Below are 19,513 nucleotides of genomic sequence, written 5' to 3'. Positions count from 1 at the left end.
ATTGAGGCATGGGTGGGGACATGGGGGGACGGAGACATGGCGAGAGACCAACAGGGAGAGTGACTTGGGAACAAATGGACATGGAGGAGGAGGTAGCCTTTTGTGGGGACATGGGCATGGATGGAGATGTGTGGGACAATGACAGCAGTGGAAACATGGGGGGACAGCCATGGGTGAGGACATGGTGGGACATGGCCAGTGCCATGGCCACGGCCAGTGCCATGGGGGGAGCATGCAGGGGCTGTAAGAGATGCTGTGCTTGAGGGAGTTAAGGGTTCCTTGGAGGGACTTGGGGCTTGCTGAGGGCTTTGGGGACCCCAGGCCGAGTGGCCCCAGCTGCGCTGGGAGACCCTGGCGGAGGTTCTGAGGTAGCTGCTCAGGGACCCCCTGCCCTGGAGCGCCAGCTGGACATTGGGCTCCTGGAAAGGAATGAACGTCCTTGTCCCCAGGAGGGAAATGCCAGCACCTCAAGGGTGTCAGGGGCAGCTGAGAGGCCACAAGAGGGAGGTGAAATCCAGACAGAGCTGTCCCACTCCAAAACTGCACCCCAAAAATCCCAAACCTCAGGCATTTCTCCCAGGAAAAAGTGGCAATGAAATGCCTGTATTTTGAGATAGGGGTATGGGACCTCCAGAGTAAGGAGGAGGGGTGTGGAGCTCCCGAAACCAAGCATGTGGGATGGAGGAGGTGAGTTGGGAGGCAGTGGGGAATAGGTGGAAGAGCATGGGAAAAAGAAGCTGGGACAACCATGGCGCTGGGGGGGGCCGCGGGGGGGGCAGGGTGGGCTGAGATTCCCAAATGACATTGGTAGAGGTCCCACTCCTCCCCCTTTCTAGTCCTGCCTCCTCTTTCTGTTCCTTTCAGACCCTTCTGCTCATTCCTTTGCCCTCCTCCTCCTCGTCCGTCCCTTCTCCTGCTCCCCCTGGGCCCACCACCCACCCTTGTCCCCTCCGTTTTACCAACGTGTCATCCCATGAAAGGAGCTGGGATGGAGCCGGGGCAGGTTGGGCTGGGGCAGCGCTGGGCTCTTGGCCAGGCCTGGGCACCCCCATGTGCCCCCTCCTCAGATCCCCTTGGAGGCTTAGGGGGGACCTGGCACCTTTGGGGTTGGTGCAGTGCCATGTTGGGGTTCAGGTTCCTCCAAAGGCCCCCCAGAGCATGGTGAGAATGGGGGGACATGACCTTTCCTGAGGGTCCCTATTCCCAATCCATGCCGGCGCCCATTCTGTTCCCCCAAATCATGGCTCCCCTGCGGGGTCCCTCCAACTCCTTCTCCACTGGCCCCCAACAAACAGGGCCAGACAAACTGAAGCTTTATTTAGAATACTGGGAGCAGCTGTTCGAGGGCAGAGTGACACTGGGCTGGGGGTCCCCAGGGGGAGCACACACGTTCGCCCAAGTCCTGCTGGTCCCCAGACAGGTGAGCTCCCAGCACCACCAGTACCACCAGTACGGCCCCAGCGTCGGGCAGTGCCACCAGCCCCGAAGCAGCCACGCTGTGCTGTGGAGGGGGGCTCCTTGCTGCCCCACCCCATGCAGCACTGGGAGCACCATTCCGGACCATGGCATCAGTGGGCAGATGACATAAGAACTCATGGAAGTGAGTCTACCACAATCTGCTTAGAACATCCAAAATTGGTGGAAATCATCAGGATTCTCCCAAAAAAGGGGCCACCTCTGCTCATAAACTAACCAGGAAATCCCCCAAAAGTGCCCCCAAAGTTTATAACCCCCCAAAACTGGCGGAAAGCACCAGGATCTTCTCTAATACGGGCTCCCCATATCCTTTCCTGTGGGGGCCCCACTCCAATGTCAGGGCCTGTTGGAGTGTGTAAAATAGAAGCTTCTCTGAGTCCCTCAGAGAGAAGAATGCAGGGATTAAATTAAAGCTTTTAGAGAAACTAAAATATATTAAGCCACACATTAAGACATGAAGTAGAAGTGTAAGTTGTAGTTTTACGTAGGTAGGAATATTATTACAGCACATGGTGTCCTAGGTTATTATGTAAAGATGTGAACAAAGGTTTGTAGTATATCACCATCTACTGAAACCAGGTGGGGCCGTGATTCTTATCTCTGTGGGAGATACCCCCTGCTGCTGGGCCATTTGTTAAAAACCAGGTGGGGCAGTGTTCTTTATCTTTCCATGAGCCATCCTTTCTCCCAGAATGTATCTTCTGTTAATGGGCCGTTGAGTCCCACTGCATGATTGATAAAAGTGCATCATCCCATTGTGAGATTCTCCACCCAAGGGGAGGGGCCAAACGATTCCTACCTACCTGAAAACTGAGATTTGGAACACCAAGGCAGCCCTTACCCACTCGTTTTCAGAGGCCAAGAGTTACCAGAACTTTTTAAGTGATCATTCCTTCAACAAGACCACTTCATCTGGACTGCTACCACCACCCTAACTAGCAGGGTGTCAGGTTGTATTCTGACTCTGTCAGTGGTTTTTCATTTGTACTATTGCATGTATTTTATTTTTGTCTTTTTTCCTATTAAATTGTATTTCTGACTTGGTGTCTCTCACTGGTTTTGCTTTCAAAACCATTACACATAGATATGAAGTAGGAGTTTTAGTTTTAAATAAGAATATACTATAAGTGCCTTAAGAGAGTAAAAAGCCCTAAAATCTAGCTAAAATTCCAGCAGCCTAATATCATATCAACTGGTGCCAAGTCCAAGACAGAGACACGGCAACAAAAAGCGCTTTATTGTTCTCAACTTCATTTTAAATACCCATCTTAATGTTCCTGGGCAAGCACTTAGGATTGGTTGAAATTTCTCTGACCAATAGCTTCTGCAGCTTAGGCTGGAATTCACTGGGTAAAATTCCTGTCTGGTTCCAAATCTGTCCTGTCATTACTCCCTGGAGGCCTGTCTGTCAGACCAGGCTGCTTCTACCATGTGTGGCCAAATGAATTGCCCAGCAACAAGCCAGCTTGTGCTGTGACAATTCCCTGTTTCTTTTTGAATAATTTGAAAAAAAAAAAAATTCAAAATGCAAATATGCAGCTTGTTCTCTGTTATCTTACCTGCAAGGATCCTTTTGAATGCAAGATGCCGTGCACAGCATAAGGTCAATTGGAATGAGACTTTTACCTTGCTTTATTAATTTGGCTTTCTTGGATGGTGATGAGTTCCATGTATCTGAAGCTGCAGTGCTTATGTTCATGAGCACTTGAGTAAATTTACTACCCTCTGGTTTTATATGTCACAATTTGACTGCTTGAAAATAGAATCATAACTCTATAACCGTAAAACTTTACACCTCTTCTTTTAGAATTATAACTTAATAAAACCTTCCACTTTAGAACTGTGCAAAATTCCAACTTAGTAAAACAGGCAATGTGTAAACAGGAAAGTATGTTGTAAACAAACAACTTGTCACTGTCTGAGGGTCTCTTTGTGCCCGAGACCACTCAGATGGACATAGGAGGGTGGTTCAGGGCGCAGGGTGTTCCTGAAGCTGCCGAAGAAAGACTGCAGGAGACAGTCGTCCGGTCTCAAGGTTTGTTTATTATTTGTTATCTCTAAAGTGTTCTTGCTCGCGAGCAGCAGTCTGGTCACCACCGTGTCCAGGACGAAAGGCAGGACTTACCTTTTATACTCTAAACTATGTATTCTATGTTTACAATAGCTTTCCAATACTACAATATCTTATTACTATGTCCAGTTTTGTCCCCAACCAATATGTGCTTCCCAGCATCCCCCACCAACATGGAGAACGAGAAGAAGAAGAAGAAGAAAGAAGACACCACACTCCAATTCCTCCATCTTGGCCTCGTGGCTGATACTATAAACAATACCGAAAATTACCTTTTCTACATGCTAACTATCCAATTCACGCTCTAGTTTCCCTTAAAGGTTGCATTTCTTCTCTGAGAAAAGGCAGATGCTCCCATGGAGCTGGATCCAGCTCTCGGACCCCGCCGGTTCTATTCGGGGGTCTCTCAGGGGTCTGACAGGGGGGTTCTCACACCCACAGAAGGTCCAGAGGGACTCCCTGGACCCCCACACAACTCTGTTATTTCAATGTCCTGTACTTATGTGAGGTCGGTGAGTAAATTGTTCTAATTATTGTTCTAAATCTTGTTCCACTACATCTGATTAGGAGCTCTCAGGTGGATATTGTCTATGGTTTCATGCAGGATGAACACATCTGGCAGGCACCCAATGCATTCCTGTGTCTGCGGTTAAACACTCGTACTCCCGTCCACAGATGATGAGATTCCAAGGACCCCCCCACTTATTGGTGTCAAGGTCTCGCACCATCACTTTGGATTTAGGTACCTGTTCATCACCAGATGATTATAAAGACAGGAAGTGATTTAAAATAACTGGGTTCTTGGAGTTTTCTATTAGTCTCAAATGATTGTGTAAACAGGTTTTGCTATCCTGCTCTATGGGGTCTCAACGCACATTCCTCCCTTTTGTTTTTCAAGTGTAATTTTTAAGGTGCCATGTGCTCTTTCCACGATGGCTATTCCTGTTGCTATTTTTGCAATGCCAGTGCAGAGTGACACACCCCAGAGCTGTAAGAAATGTCTTGTTTTTTGTGAAACATATGCAGGACCGTTATCGGTTTGGATGATATGGGGAATACCTAAAGAAGCAAAGGCAGATTGCCAATGTGCAATGGCATCCCGACCCTCTTCTCCTGTGTGAACTGTTTTCCATATTGCTGATGAGAATGTGTCCATTGAGACACGTATATATTTTAAACCGCCGGATTCAGGTATGTGTGTTATATCAGTTTGCCAGATTTGCAAAGCACGCAGTCCACGAGGGTTTACCTCCATCTGCAGTGGTGCAGTGTGGCCTTGGCAGTCAGTGCAGCTGTTAACAATGTTATGAGCTTCTGTGTTTGACAGCTGAAACTGCCACTGCAAGGCTCAGACACCTTGGTGGAAGAAATCATGTGACATTCTTGTGTTAATATATCTGGCTGTGGTGCTCTCCAGGCAGGAGCCGCTTTCTTATCTGCTTGAGCATTGCCTTCTGTGATGAAACCTAGTAAATTTGTGACTTCTAATGTGTAAGACATTAATAAGAGCAATTTCTGGCTTATATAGCAAGGCACAGAGTTTTAAGCAACTTAAATAGCTGTGCATTTTCAACTTCCTTCAACAGTGCTCATTCTAATCTTTGAGAGATATCAGCTACGTATGAAGAATCAGTTACCACATTTAGAGGAGTGTGAGGAAAATGTTGAAAAGCCATAGCTGCAGCTTTTAGCTCTACCATTTGAGGTGGTTTACTCTCATATCCCTCTAGTGTTTGCCAGTCACTTCCCTCTTTCCATGTTGCAATGGCTTTTCCTGTTCTTCCAGAGCCATCTGTGAACACTGTAACACCCTTTAATGGTGCGCAGCTACTCAGAGGTTTCTAAGAGAGAGTGCAGTTTCCCCACTTAGCTTAAGCAGTCTATGGCTTGGTAAATGATAAGAAATCTGTCCTGAGAAACCTTGCAAGGCACTTTGCAAGGCTGTGCAATTTGCAAAACATCATTCAAACTGTTGTCATGTCACAGGAATAACGATTTTTGAGGAGTCCCTTGCATTTAATTGTAAACTCCTGTGACGACATTTGATAATTAACTGTGCAATTAACTCAAAGATGGTGGGAGCCATCTTTTTGGGCTGGTGAGGCAAAAACATCCATTCTAATACATGCAAAGGATCACGCCAGATAGATGGCTCTGTGGCCCTTGAACCAGTTGTTCTTGAAAAGGGTTTTGAAGGCCTCTAATTTTTCTTCTGTTAGGGGCCACTGTGGAACCTACACTGGCTGTATAGTGAGCCATTTCAAAGTGAATTTAGGACATTGTTTGCCCTCTATTACAATGACCCTGCCAAAAATCCGTCCCCACCCGGACTCCCCATGCTGATATTTCCAGAGTGTACAAAAACACCTTGCAGTGTAGCACTGGAACTTCCCAAGAGAAGGGCACTTAGACCTTTCCCTATGGGCCTCTGGGCCTAGAGGTGGACTCTATGCACCCCTAATGAGTTTATAGTTACTGTGGCTGAGGTGTAAACATCCAGGCCAGCTGGTCTCCTTATCCTTGCTGTGAGCTGGTCGCAAAGGCTTGTGCTGGTGTTGGGGTGTTGGAGAAGATGAAAGGGAGGAATCTTGCAAATATGAATGCTCAGATTGTGGGAATATAGAAACCATGAATGAAATTGAAATGAAAGCCACATTTGAGATACCAAGCCCTAGTTACAAAATAACCAGGTACACAATAGGATGGCTTGCTGAAGCTAATCCACTCTTAATTAAACAATGCTTTTGGCCAGAGGGCAAGGCCAAAAGACACAAAAGACTAGCCAGCACCCAAAGATTAGATCTTAGAGTTTAGAATGTCACACACTATGCTAATATAAGGATTCCTATAAGCTGCATGTAAATGCTATTGAATTAGTATTTTGTATTAGATTGGTTCTTACAGATCAGAATATTCATGATGGAAAAGGATTTATTGTATTACAAACTGGAAGTCATCCTCTTCTTCCTCTCTTTACTCTTTGCTCTTCTTTCCTTCTCCCACTTCTCCTCTCCTCTCCCTCTTCCATTACCCCAATACCCTTTTATCCCATTGCTCTCTCCCTCCCCCTGCTCGCTCTTCTTCCTCTTTTTCTTTTATGCTCTTTAGCTTCTTTACCATCTCTCTCTACCCTCTCCCTTCTCTCTTTCTTTCCCCCCTTTTATCTCTTTAATCTGCATGTGGCTGTGCAGGGCAGCTCCTAGCAGACTCTCTTATAATAAACTGCAGCTGTAGCTTTTAGTATTTACAGAGCGTTTGAGTCTCGTTCCACGCTGTCCACCCTGATACAAAGAATCCAGAAGTCTCCTGCAGAGGTGGGCTTGACAGTGAACAGGAGGACTTTCCCAAAGAAAAGATTCTGTAATTCCAGGATTCCATCTGCTGGGCTCAGTTAGGTCCATGTTGGCAGCACTACTTAGGTCAAAAAGCTCCCTCTTGCTCTGCTCTTGTGGCCTAAGGCTTCAGCTCCTTTAGCTCCTGGTGCTCAGCTGCTCATGCTGGACCAGACAACTCGGAGAGAAGAATGCAGTTCATCCAATTCCTTCTGGGACACTGAGAGGGGAGGGTGTGGAACCAGCAGCATTGTTTGGTGTGGCCTCCTCCCTCCCCTTCACACCTTTCAGCACTTTGAACCAGCCAAGAGCTTTCTCCAAGGGTGCAGGGAAGCAGCTGTTCCTGCTCTCAGCTCTGGCTCTTCCCAGTCTCTGATCTTGACTGGTTTTGTCCCTCTTGCTGTGCCCTCTGTTTCCCCTGTGCTCAGTGGCTGCTGCCCAGGACTGTAGAACTGGTGCAGATCAAGGGCTCCAGCCCCTCCTTTCTCTGCACTTGGAGCTGCCTGCTCACAGCAGCTTTTCCATCTGGAAGCTCCACATGGACAGGCAGTCCCCACCTCTGTTCTCTGCACAGCCTCCAGGAGCCCAGGGCTGCCATCTCGAGCCCCTGCTGGCACTGGGGGCTCCCAGGTGCCCCAGGCTGCTGTGACACCGCTGCACACGGGAGGGAAGAGTGGCAGGGGCTGTGCTGAAAGTCAGCTCCATGTGCTGCTGCTGCTGCTGCTGTGGGGGTCATTTGTCCAGCCCTGCCCAGAGTCAGGGATCAGATCCAGGCACTGCTGCTGTCCCTTGGGATCAGCCACAGTTTGGGTGTTGCTGTCAGTGCCAGCAGAAGCGGTGGCTGGAGCAGTGGGTGCTGTCAGTGCCCCAAGCCCCAGGGCCAGAGGGGTCCCTGGGCAGGGGGCTGGGAGGGAGCTGCCCCTTGTTCTCCCTCCGCCCCACACAGAGCTGGGCTGGGCACAAGTGGGGCAGCACAGCAAACAGGGAGCCTGCGAGTCTCCTCCAGCCCTGTCTGCTCAGAGTTTGGCCCTTGGAGCTGCAGGTGGGCAAAGGCAGCTGCTCCTGCTCCCTCTGTGTGTCCCCGTGTTCAGCAGTGCTGCTCCATCAGTCTGTGCCCAGCACTGGGGAAGAGCCTCAGCCCTGCAGGGCCAGGAGCTGCTGAGCTCTGCCTGAGCAGCTCAGCCAGCGGGAAGGAGCTGCTGCACACGGGAACCAGGAGCCAAGGACACTCTTTTTTATGGCATGTTTTCTGGTTTAAGGAAAAACCACAGAAAAAATGTGAAAGATAAAAACAAAATGAAGGTGTTACTGAAAAATAGTTCATAGCTTTGGATAAAGGGGTAACATTTTTTAAAAACAAGAACTAGGTTATTTACTTTGTAAATGTGCTGATGGCATGGGTCCATCTTACTGACCTCAGCAGACTTTTTAAAACAATTTTGGGGTTTATTTCCAATATTGTTATTTTAAATTGTGGTTGAAGCAAGAGGAAATTGCTTTGTGCCCTGCCAGCTTCAAGCAGGACTGGGAATCTAAACTCTGACAACCCCCAAACCCTTTAGAAGATGCCCTTCCTTCTCACCCTTCAAATGAGGTGCACATTTCCTTTAAATTGTCAGTGGTTTCTTAAAGATGGAAATTCCCACTTACAGCTTTTGCTCTGGTTTGGAAGTGCAGAAGGGCAATTCTCCATCAGCTCCAGGCTGCACTGCCTTAGGAACACGACCCCTTGCCAGGTTTTGCCCACTCATGGCACTTCTAGAGGAGAAAGAAAGTGCAACTGCACAATTCCAGACAAGAAGGAACAAAGAGTGGGACAGACAAAACATCCTGTGGAGATCCAGGAGTTCAGCTGGGACCATGGAGAGTTTGGGTTCTTGCCAATTGGGTCTGTGTCCCTTACTGCAATCTCCTGGCCTGCAGGAGCGTCTCCCTCACCTGCAAAAGCAGAAAGCTCAGGCAGTGTGCTCGGAACGGGCTCGTCTGGTGCAAAGCTGTCAGAGCCCTGTGAGGGCAGAGCCCTGTGCCCAGGGCTGAGCCCAGCAGAGCCCTGGCACAGCCCAGAGCTCCTCAGCATCCGCAGAGCCCGGCTGCAAGGAGAGAAACCAGAAGCGGCCCGTCAGCTGAAGGCTCTGTCCCCCTTGTCCCAACCCCACAGAGCCCAGGCCATGCTGACTGTGCCCAGAGCTGGGCACAAACCTCCCAATCACTGCTGCCCCTGGGAGCAGAGCAGGAGGGCAGTACATGTGCCCAGCCTGCAGCCAGCCATGACACATCCAGCCCCTCAGCAGCTGCCCAGAGCCAAAAAGCAGCTTGGCAGCCCACTGAAGAGTTCCTTGCATCCACCCCAGCAAAGGAGGCAACCTTTGGTGCCCAGCCAGGCTGTGCCATGCCCAAATCTGGGAGCATACCCCTGGTTGGGGACTCACCTGCAAATTGGGCATGGAGTGTCTTTGAAGAAGGTGGCAGAATCGAAGTTGATCATTTCCAGCTGCCAGTGGCCAGGGCCAGGAAGAGGTTGTCATCCTTGAGATTGTCCTTGCAGCAGCCCCACCTGGTACAGCTCCAGGGGCTGCTTCTCCTTCCCTGGGGGCCAGACCGGGCTGTCAGTGCTCTGCCAGGGACTCAGCCATCACTGAAGCAGGACAAGTAAAACCATGTTGGATGGTGGCTGCCAGTGCTTGCAAGACCAGCTCAGCTCCAGAACAGATGTTCCCATCTGATGACCCCTGCTCCATGGTTGTAAGAGTCCATCTAAAATCCTCTCGTTTGTTCTGCCCAACGACCCTCGCCTGAGGCCTAAAGAACTGCAGTTTAAAGGCGCTGGCCAGGGATGAGAGCAATGCCAAGTGACTGTTCTCAGGTGGTGCCCATTCCAACCAGGGCCAGTTTGCTCCCACAGGTGTGAGAACAATGAACTGGCCATGGTGTGCTGCTCCTATGCAGGCTACTTGCTGCAGAACTGGTCACAAGGACTGTTGGTGTGCCTGGAGCTTGCCATGGTGCGCTGCTCCTACGCAGGCCACTTGCGCAGCATCCTGTTTCCACCTGTTTCTTCGAGTAACGATCTCCACATACAATAGTCCATAAATCTTCCCACCTTTTGGCCAGTCGCCCGATGCCTTGGAAAAGACTATAAAAGACACCCTCAAACTAAAGACCCCGAGATCTCCCCGGACGGCAACAGACATCTATTGGCTGGTTCCACGAGGATCATCTGCCCGTCTTGGTAGCTATAATCCCAACCCCTTTTCTCTCTCTCCCTCTCTCTCTCTCTGTCCCTCTATAGCATTTTGTTGGCACTAAATAAAGGTGCATTTTTTGCAAAATAAACTGATTTTGTCCCCTGCTGTGTCTTTTGCACTTTGAGATCCCTAAAAGAACCTATCAGGACTCCGCATGTGGTGTGGACCCTGACATTTAATTGGCCTCACGGACAGGATTCCCTGATACTGGAGGAGTTGGGGGTTTTCTGTGCACTTTGTACCAGGGGAAGACCTGTGCCATTTCAGCCGCACCCAGCCTGTCAGTACCATAAAGACTGAACAGTGTTGGAAAGCAAGGGAGGTGGTATTGGGTTCTTCCAGCAATCTGCACACAGACCCAGGTGGAGAATCAACTCCATTTCAGTTATCAGAGAATTTTTTGTAGAGGATCTCAACTGTGCAAAAGATGGGACTTGTGTTTTTGTTGTGTATGTGCTGTTAAGCTGCTTGGTGTAGTTGAGGAGAGAACCTCCCAGGCAGTTTTTGATCCCCTAACCCAGGCAGGGAAGAAAGGGGATGTCCTGGTTTGAAGGACAGGTGTCTACCAAGAAAGGCAGAAGTTTTCCTTTGAAACAGAGACCCGAATTCCACTCCCCCCCAAATATTATAAACGCTTGAATCAAGGACTCTGAGGCAGAGATAAGGGGGTAGGAATAACAGCTCTTTTACTAATATATCTAACTGTACCAGCAGAAACAACAGCAGTTGTTAAAATTACTAACAAAACAGAACAGATTACTCAGTTCCAGTCCTTTCTTTACCTGTAAGCACGCTGTCTCTCGGCGGGAGCAGAGGCGGGAAGGGGCGGCTGCAGCCGCGCCAGTCTCAGGGGGGAGCAGGCTGGAGCGGGCAGCTCCTCGCTCACCGTATGTGTCTGGGTGATTCGCTGTATCCGCAGAGACTGGAGGCTGGAGCAGGGCAGATGCAGAGCAGGTGATGGCAGAGGGTCTGGCTCTCCTGTCTTCGGCTGCGTGGCTCCAAGACCAGGGAGGAGATCCTCCTCCCAGCTCGCCGGAAACACACGTCCCCTTTGGAAGCACGGGCGCCCCTCTCCAAGACGATCCTACCTACCCCTTTTGTCCAGAGTCATCAAAGATCCGTGGTGTAACCGGCAGCTCCATTGGCATGACAATGGGAAAAATTCTTTAAATTGACACAGTAATAGGAAAACACTCAACCCCCAACATTATCCACCCCGAATTTTTCCCATGCCAACATGCTACAGCAAATTAAAACTTTTATATCATATACATACATGCAGTTACAGGCACAGTATCATAGATAGCTTACCCTAGAACAAGGTCTCCTTGGGGTATGCATCGGGTCTTTCCATCCTTTTGCATCACCCACCAAGTGCAACCTGGTCCTTGAGCGAAAACCACCCTACGAACAGGATTGTCTTTGCTGGAGGGAGAGTTCACCCAAACAGGTTTTCCTGATATGCCTCTCAGGTGTACCACTGGGACCTTATCTCCATCTGGTGTTCCCAAGGGCTCAGATTGAGCAGGGCCTGCCCGGTTAGTGGAACCTCGGGTATTCACTAACTATGTGGCCTTTGGTAGATTGATCTACCAGTTTTTGAAAGTCCCCCCACCAAGAGCCTTTAAGGTGGTTTTAAGCAGGCCATTGCACCGTTCGACTTTCCCAGCTGCTGGTGCATGGTAGGGAATATGACACACCCACTCAATGCCATGTTCTCTAGCCCAGGTGCTTATAAGGCTATTTTTGAAATGAGTCCCGTTGTCTGATTCAATTCTCTCAGGGGTACCATGCCTCCAGAGGACTTGTTTTTCCAGGCCCAGGATGGTGTTCCGAGCAGTGGTGTGAGGCACAGGGTAGGTCTCCAACCACCCGGTGGTGGCTTCCACCATGGTCAGCACGTAGCACTTGCCTTGGCGGGTCTGAGGCAGTGTGATGTAGTCAATCTGCCAGGCCTCTCCGTACTTATACTTGGACCATCGGCCCCCATACCAGAGGGGTTTCACCTGCTTGGCTTGCTTGATGGCAGCGCACGTGTCACAGTCATGGATAACCTGGGAGATGCTGTCCATGGTTAGATCCACCCCTTGGTCTCGTGCCCACTTGTAGGTGGCATCTCTGCCCTGATGACCTGTGGCATCATGGGCCCATTGAGCTAGGAACAATTCTCCCTTGTGTTCCCAATCTAAGTCTATCTTTGAGACTTCTATCTGTGCAGCCTGATAACCTGCTCGTTATGCTGGTGTTCTTCATTAGCCCGACTCTTGGGAACATGAGCATCCACATAACGGACATTCACGGGTAGCTTCTCTACCCGAGTGGCAATGTCTTTCCACTCATCAGCAGCCCAGATTGGTTTTCCTCTACGTTGCCAGTCAACCTTTTTCCACCTCTCCAGCCACCCCGACAGAGCATTGGCTACCATCCAGGAGTCAGTGTAAAGGTAGAGCTTTGGCCATTTCTCTCTCTCAGCAATGTCCAAGGCCAGCTGAACAGCTTTGAGCTCAGCAAGTTGACTTGATCCACCTTCTCCTTTGGTAGCTTGTGCAACCTGTCGTGTGGGGCTCGATACGGCTGCTTTCCACTTCCGTTTCATCCCCACAATGCGACAGGAACCGTCGGTGAAAAGGGCGTAGCATTTTTCATCTGCTGGCAGTTGGTTGTATGGTGGGGCTTCTTCAGCCCAGGTCACTTGCTTCTGCTCCTCTTCGTCAGCGAGACCAAAATCTTCCCCTTCTGGCCAGTTTGTAATTATCTCCAAAATCCCAGGGCGATTCGGGTTGCCAATATGGGCGCGCTGCGTGATGAGGGCAATCCACTTGCTCCATGTGGCGTCGGTGGCGTGGTGGGTAGAGGGAACCTTTCCTTTGAACATCCACCCCAGCACTGGCAGTCGGGGTGCCAGGAGAAGCTGTGCTTCTGTGCCAATCACCTCTGAGGCAGCTTCAACTCCTTCATAGGCAGCCAGGATTTCCTTCTCTGTGGGAGTGTAATTGGCTTCAGACCCTTTGTAACTTCTGCTCCAGAATCCCAGGGGTCAGCCTCGGGTCTCACCAGGCACCTTCTGCCACAGGCTCCAGGACAGACCATGGTTCCCGGCTGCAGAGTAGAGCACATTCTTTACCTCTGGTCCCATCCTGTCTGGGCCAAGTGCTACTGCATGAGCGATCTCCTGTTTGATCTGGGCGAAGGCTTGCTGCTGTTCAGGGCCCCAGTGGAAATCGTTCTTCTTGCGGGTGACCAGGTAGAGAGGGCTCACAATCTGGCTGTACTCAGGGATGTGCATTCTCCAAAAGCCTATGGCACCTAGGAAAGCCTGTGTTTCCTTCTTGCTTGTTGGTGGAGACATTGCAGTGATCTTATTGATGCCCTCAGTGGGGACCTGGTGCCATCCATCTTGCCACTTCACTCCCAGGAACTGGATCTCTCGGGCAGGTCCTTTGACTTTGCTCTTTTTAATGGCAAAACCGGCTCCCAGCAAAATCTGGATGATCTTCTCTCCCTTCTCAAATACCTCCAGTGCCGTGTTCCCCCACACAATGATGTCATCGATGTACTGCAAATGTTCTGGAGCCTCACCCTTTTCCAGTGCAGCCTGGATCAGTCTGTGGCAGATGGTGGGGCTGTGTTTCCACCCCTGGGGCAGTCGGTTCCAGGTGTAATGCACACCTCTCCAGGTGAAAGCACACTGAGGCCTGCACTCTGCTGCCAGAGGAATGGAGAAAAACACATTGGCAATGTCAATGGTGGCATACCACCTTGCTGCCTTGGACTCCAGCTCATACTGGAGTTCCAGCATATCTGGCACAGCATCGCTCAGCAGTGGAGTCACTACATTCAATGCACGATAGTCCACAGTCAGTCTCCATTCTCCATCAGACTTGTACACAGGCCAGATGGGGCTGTTGAAGGGTGAGTGGGTTTTGCTGACCACCCCTTGGATCTCCAGCTCACGGATCATCTTGTGGATGGGGATCACAGCATCTCAATTTGTCCGGTACTGCCGGCAGTGCAGCGTCATGGTGGCAATTGGTACCTGTTGCTCTGTCACTTTCAGCAGCCCCACTGCAGATGGGTTTTCTGATAGTCCAGGCAAGGTGTTCAACTGCTTAATGCTCTGTGTTGCTACAGCACCTATTCCAAAAGCCCACCTGAACCCCTTTGGGTCTTTGTAGTAGCCATTCCTGAGGAAGTCTATGCCTAGAATACGTGGTGCCCCTGGGCCAGTTACAATAGGATGTTTCTGCCATCCCTTCCCTGTCAGGCTAATCTCAGCTTCCAGCAAAGTGAATTCCTGTGATCCTCTTGTCACCCCAACAATGGAAACAGGTTCTTTCCCCACATGTTCTGATGGTATCAGGGTGCATTGTGAGCCAGTATCAACTAGCACTCTATGTTCCTGTGGCTTTGATGTGCCAGGCCATCACACCCACACTATCCAATACTCTCTGTCATCCCATGCCTCTCCCTGGCTAGAGGCAGGGCCCCTCTAGCCCTGGTTATTATTTCTTTCCTGGGCATACATAGTGGAGGTTCCTTCCAGGGGATCTGACACATCATCCTCCCTTCTGTAATACCCTGCACCTTGGTTATGGGAGGTTGAGGCTACCTTCATTTTAGCGCAGTTCTCTCGGTTAGCATTTCCCTCCCTGAGCTGATGCACCCGTGCTGCCAGGACAGAAGTGGGTTTCCCATCCCTTTTTCCATGTCTTCCCCATGGTCTTGCAGGAAGAACCACAGGTCAGCTCATGGGGTGTACCCTCTCTGGGTGGTGCTCGTGCATTCTCTCTCTGTGGACAAACCTCTCTCTCACACTCAGTAAAAGCCGGTCCCAGAGGGAAAGGAGGCCTTGCTCCCTTACGAATATCTGGCCCACACCTGAGTCCTGGGCCAAGGATCCCAAATTCCTGGCCTCAGTTCCATCCAGTTGCACACCTGTTCCCATAAGGTCCCAGACCTGGAGTAACCAAGTTGTAAAAGGCTCACGGCCTCGCCGTGCAATGTCTTTACGCAGGTTATGGAGACTGTCGTATGAGAGGGACTCAGTGGCAATCTCAATCTCTGGCTCCCTTGCTGGTTGTGAGGACCCTCCTGGCTGATCCCCATTATCTAGGTGTCTCGTTTTAATCTTAGATTTTCTAGTTTCCACAGGGGCAACCGCTGCTGGCTGTGGCTGCTCCTGTGATCCAGCTGGAACCTGGACAGATACAACATCTCTGGGTTCCACTGCAGCACCATCCGACTCTCCCTCTTTAGGGCAAGGGGAGGGTTTCTCGCCAGCTGGAGAAAAGTGCTCCTTCAACATCTGGCTTTGCTCCTTCAACATCTGGCCAATATCCTTCACTAGAGCCCCCACCCATTCTGGGTGGTTCATTTCTGCAGTGGGCTGTGAGGCAGCATCAGGCTCTGGGGCAACATCCCTAGTCCCTTGAGCAGGGTCATGTTCTGGGGCAGCAGCTCTATTTCCTGGGGTATGTATCAGGGTTGTTATCCAGGCCAATATTCCCTTCTTTCTGAATGCTAAGTAGAACAGGCCTATCAACAACGCCAGCCACTGTAAAATAACACTAGCAATTAAAACAGATCTGAAATCCTTAAATACTGGTGGGGTAGCCACAAATAACAGGGTGATGGGTTAGGAGAAATTTTCCATTGCATTCATTACCTCACAGTAAGTACCGTTATTGAAATAACCCCAGAAACACGCAGTTAGAGTACGATAGCTCTGGATCCATGTGGCCACTTCCCACAGATAATTAAAAAAACATTAATTCCTGACATAATCAATCCACCAAACTAATCGGATAATAGCTACAGTAACTTTGGTGAGGGGGCCCATATTCAAATAAGGGCTTGCAAATGGGAGAGAGATATCTGTGGCCACATGGAGCCCAAACCAGATTAAACCGGACAACATGTTGCCCCTCAAGAGAGCTGTTCCTCCTGTCTTAACTCTGTTCCACGTCTGGGTCGCCAAAATCTGTCCTTATTTGAAGGACAGGTTTCTGCCAATAAAGGCAGAAGTTTTCCCTTGAAATAGAGACCTTAATTCCACTCCCCCAAGTATTAAAAATATTTGAATCAGAGATTGAGGCAGAGATAAGGGGGTAGGAATAACAGTTCTTTTACTAATATATCTAACCGTACAAGCAGAAACAACAGCAATGTTAAAATTACCAACAAAACAGAACAGATAACAGCATTGTTAACAAATAACAGCAGTGTTAAAATTACCAGCAAAACAGAACAGATAACTCTGTCCCAGTCCTTTCTTTAGCTGTGGGCACACTCTCTCTCGGCGGGAGCGGAGGTGGGAGGGGGCGGCAGCGGTTGTGCCGGTCTCAGGGGGGAGCGGGCTGGAGAGGGCAGCTCCTCGCTCACCGTATGTGTCCGGGTGATTCGCTGTGTCTGCAGAGGCAGGAGGCTGCAGTGGGGCAGATGCAGGGCAGGTGATGGCAGAGGGTCTGGCTCTCCTGCGTTCGACCGTGTGGCTGCAGATGGGGGATCCTCCTTCGAGCTCCTGGGAACACGAGTCCCCTCCGGAGTGCCCCTCCTGAAGCCGATCCCACCTACTACTTTTGTCTAAAGTCGTTAAAGGTCCTGGGTGTAACCTGGCCAGCTCCATTGGCATGATAGTGGGAAAAATTCTTTGAATTGATACAGTAATAGAAAAACACTCAACCTCCAACACCAGCCCTAACTGTAAAGCCCAGCCCCAATTCCAGCCTCTTGCCAAATACTCAGCCCTAAACCAAATGCCACGTTTAGCCCTAAGCCCAAAGCCAGCCCCAATTGCAATTCTAAGCCCAGCCTCCATGGCAGTCTCAAGCCCTAAGTGCAGCTTTGAGTGCCAGCCCACACTCCAATGCCAGCTTTAGCTTGAACTCCCAAACTCAGCCCCAATTCCTGCCCTAAGGCCAACACCATTCTTGGACCTAAGCCCAACGGCAGCCCCAGTCACACTCCCTAGCCCAAGCCTGGCTCTAAGCTCAAGGCCACTGTGATAAATATGTGATAAAAACAGTGTTGGCTTTAGCAATTTTTACAATCAATACTATGTGTTTTACAAGGTTGAATTTTGTAAAAGAAGTTTTAACAAAGTAAGAAATGATCAGAACTGGGACAACTGCACATAGTTGAAAAAGGTGGGATGGGGGTGGAACTGTGTTAAGATGTTTGAATATGTCTCTAAAACACAGCCTCCTTTTTGTCCTCATTGTCCCATTTGCATCTGCCTCTCCCTTTGCCCTGGCTGAGGTACCTGGAATGTTCAGACTTCCCGATCCACCTACTGCATGTCCCCCTTAATGTGCATCCCTACTACGCTATTAATCTTACTGCTTTCACTCCCTCCTCTTCTCATTTTCTCAAGAATTGTGTTTACAATATATTAATTTCTATTTACTCAATCTCTTTTCCTGGGTCCTCTTTGGTTTTGGAGTTGTTCTTGAAAGGAATGTTGGATTTGTCTTTACAAACGAGCTGTGGATCTGCTGGTAGATATGACCAGCATCCAGAGACTAAAGAAACAGTGGGATGGATTCCATTAATTGATGAATGGAAAAAGATAATTGCCTTTACAAACAAAGTGTAGGTTTGCTGATAAGTGAAACAGGATATTGAAAAATGAAAAAAGTAATGGGGAAAAACTATGACTTGTATAAGAATTAAGAATTAAAAGGGAGGGTTATACATTAGAGGGGAACCGCAAGTGTGAGGCATTCCGGGAAGTCTGTGCCTCTCAAGTACCTCAGTGAATGGAAAAGGAGATTAGGGAAATACAGCTGGGAAAATAGGGTAAAAAGGTGGCTTGGTCCTCCAAAAATCTGAGAGATCTCAGAGGAATGGCCCATGGCCTGTCCCTTTATTCGAATAACGCAAAGAAGGACTCCTTTGTCTCGTTTTTGGACATAAACTTCTGGTGTTTGTGGATTAATTTTTCCTGACATTCTCAGTGACCTCACTGCCTGTCCTTGTAACCTAATTCCAATGATAAATGGGTACTTTGCCCCCACAATGTTAATTTGCATTTCTAAAGCTCCTCTCCTGGCTGCCGGAACCGATGCTTCATTTCCGGAGCAGCCATTGCATGACTCACATATGGCCCCCCCCACAATCTGCTTTTTACTTGACATCTTTAGTGTTAGAGAGTCAAGGTATTCTTTGATGATACTTGCGAAGATGTGCAACAGAAATAATTTCTGCCACAAATAGCCCGGGTGTGCAGAGAAAATCATTCCGTGACACATGAGATCTACTGGATTTTTCCGAAATTTCATACAGTCTGAACCCATTGAAATACACTGGTTTGATAGTCATTCCTTCCAAGTTGTGTAGTTCTTGGTATCTAGTTTACGATTGGACCCGGATTTCTTTGCCTCTGATTCTGTCCTTCTGATGTTAATTTGGTCCTACTCCTGGATTTCCTTCTCAGCCTTTTCCAGACCAGGTGTCTCCAGCACTGCCCGGGGCTGTGTCTGAGGTGTGTGTTCCTTGATGTTTACTAATGGCCATTGATGTTTTGTTAATGGTCGTTATGTTTGTGGGTGTCTTTTGGGCTATTCCCAGTCTGTTGAGATGTTAAACTCATCTCTGATGAACCGTGAAACATTCCTTAAAAAACCCTTTAAAATTCCTTTCCCCAATGCAAAGGCAAACCAAGCCCGAGTCCAGAATTAAGATTTTTTTTTAAATTTACATTTTGTATATTTTCCAACAATCGAATCCCAGGCAGCCCAGTGTGTAATTGAGAGCCAGAGTGGAATTGTGCCATTGTGTTCCCCAGCAGCTGTGGCAGTGCAGGCACAGAAAGCAGCGAAGCTGCAGCAGTGGCAGCAAGGATTGGCCCCAGTGGCTGGAGATGCCAAAGGAGGGTGCCCAGGCAGAGGATTTGAGCAGAGGATGTGTGGGCAGGCCCAGGGGCTTCCCCCGCTGTGGAGCCCTGGCTGCTGCTGCGTTGCCTTCAGTGCAGGCTCAGTGGGGCCTCCCATGCTGGTGCTGCAGCCGGGAAGTGCAAATCTGCGGGGCTTGAGAGCCCCTGAGCCCAGGGTGAGGGGTCCCCCCGTGCTGAGCTGTGCTGGGGCTGTTTCTGTGCTCAGGGACACTTGGGATGGGCCACAGCACTTGGCCACCAGTGGTGCTTCTCTGCACTCCTTAGGCAGAGTGTAAGTCTTGGTGTAATTCCCTTTCCTTAATCAGAGCGTGTCTTGGAACTGTTTTCCGTTCTCCTGCCCTTGCAGCCCCATCCATGAACACATTTTTTCCCTCAGGCCAGGGAATGTCTCATCAATCTCTCCCGATCTAGCTCCAGAGCTCTGTCACTTGAATGCAGCCATGGGTTTGTTCCCAGCCCCTGTGCAGGCTGTTCAAACAGGAGGCTGGGTTAATCC

At 49.6% G+C, this 19,513-nt stretch overlaps 1 pseudogene; it reads left to right on the top strand.

The window, feature by feature from the left end:
- The window catches only part of LOC130266042 (zinc finger protein 883-like), a 222,077-nt pseudogene that overhangs the window by 181,621 nt on the left and 20,943 nt on the right, over nt 1-19,513 (top strand).

This window comes from Oenanthe melanoleuca, unplaced genomic scaffold (genome assembly GCF_029582105.1).
Source record: "Oenanthe melanoleuca isolate GR-GAL-2019-014 unplaced genomic scaffold, OMel1.0 S001, whole genome shotgun sequence".
NCBI classification, from domain to species: Eukaryota; Metazoa; Chordata; class Aves; order Passeriformes; family Muscicapidae; genus Oenanthe; species Oenanthe melanoleuca.
The sequence above is the reverse complement of the archived record's forward strand: the minus strand, read 5'-3'. Positions and strand labels throughout refer to the sequence as shown.